Source organism: Geospiza fortis, unplaced genomic scaffold, assembly GCF_000277835.1.
Source record: "Geospiza fortis unplaced genomic scaffold, GeoFor_1.0 scaffold275, whole genome shotgun sequence".
Lineage (NCBI taxonomy): Eukaryota > Metazoa > Chordata > Aves > Passeriformes > Thraupidae > Geospiza > Geospiza fortis.
This window is the reverse complement of record NW_005054341.1, coordinates 2,142,462-2,143,870: the sequence shown is the minus strand read 5'-3', so window position 1 is coordinate 2,143,870 and position 1,409 is coordinate 2,142,462. Positions and strand designations below refer to the sequence as shown.

The following is a 1,409-nucleotide window of genomic DNA, read 5'->3' as shown; positions in this document are numbered from 1 at the left end:
AGACTGGCTGCAGCTCCTCAGATACTGGAGAGTGCAGTTCCCAAGAGACCCTTACTCACAGTTCCTTAAGGTTTCCTGTTTCATGGACATCACTCTCATGATCCCACACTGCTGCCATTGCCATGAGGTGACCAATGCAGGCAGCCACATTCAGAGGTGCCCTTGAAGGCTGAGCACAGTGACAGAACTGCAGCCTTTTACTCTGATTTTGGCTTTGATTTATCACACCTGCCAGTTCTAAAGAGTGTAAGCACAGCAAAGCCTTCCTGGGCAGAAGGGCTGCACAGCCCAAAATGACATTTATTTCAGTAACAGGCAAGGCAAAATCTCTCTTGGCACTTAGGATACAAAAAACCTCAAGAGTTTTACCAACATGCTAATTTAAATACTGACCACTCTACTAATGATGACCATCCAATTAGATTAAAAATTACCAGTGAGGGGCACAGTCCTTTCCTAAATCTCCACTTTTTGAGCTGTGAGCTGGTGCTTTTTATCACATCTTCACATTTATTTCTGTTTGTATTGATTCTTGTGGCCACGTTTGTGTTCCCTCAAACGAAAGTTCCATTGCAATCACCTTGCAGCCCCCAAGTAACTTTGGAAATTCTTAGGGAGTCTTTGTAATGAAATTAGAATGAGAATTTAGCAGTGCTTCAGACTCCATCCAGTGTCACCTTTCCTCTCTAATAAGGCCAGCATGCTTTCCAGGACCACACTTGGAAATACCCCATTTTCTGAAGGAATTATCAACACAGAAACCATTCTTCATCTTTCATTGTTTAGGAAAGAGACTGCCAGCAGCAAGAGCCCAAGCACAGACCTATCAAATGAATGGCAGCAATTTCTGGGGCCAATAACTACTGGGATTTATTCCCAGTAAACAAGGCCTGAACACCCAATTACAGATGTGTCCAGGGGTGCCCAGAACAGCTTTTTATGGAGTAGGACCCCACCTGTTTTGCCAATGAAGCTTTTCCTTGTGGCAGAATAAAGAAAGCTGCTCTTGGAATAAGGACTAATTTTAACTTTTCAGGTGTAAAAAGAGTTTATTCCTGGTAGCCCCCTCACCTTCTACTTAACTTCCACCTGAATTTGCTATTTTCTTCTTTGCAAAGTGTTACATTTCCATAGGATCCTGCCTGTATACCTCTGCCACTGGTTATTAATGCAGGATAAAGTGCTGTATGGGACTTCTCTGAATTTGCTGTTCTCCTCATTGATGCAACCTGAGCTGAAAATTCTCACATGGAATTTCTGCCAGAAGCCCAATAAGAAATGTTTTGGCAAGAGGGAAGCAGTTGAAAAGCTCACTGAGCAGAAGATGCTTCCAACCACTGCCCCAGTTTCACTCCCAAAATAAAACTGAATTTCCACCCTGCCTGGTCTTAGATACAGTTTGGGGATCA

At 43.2% G+C, this 1,409-nt stretch overlaps 1 protein-coding gene across 1 annotated transcript in view; it reads right to left on the bottom strand.

Moving 5' to 3' along the window:
* USP34 (ubiquitin specific peptidase 34) overlaps positions 1-1,409 on the bottom strand; it is a 101,029-nt gene that overhangs the window by 41,161 nt on the left and 58,459 nt on the right.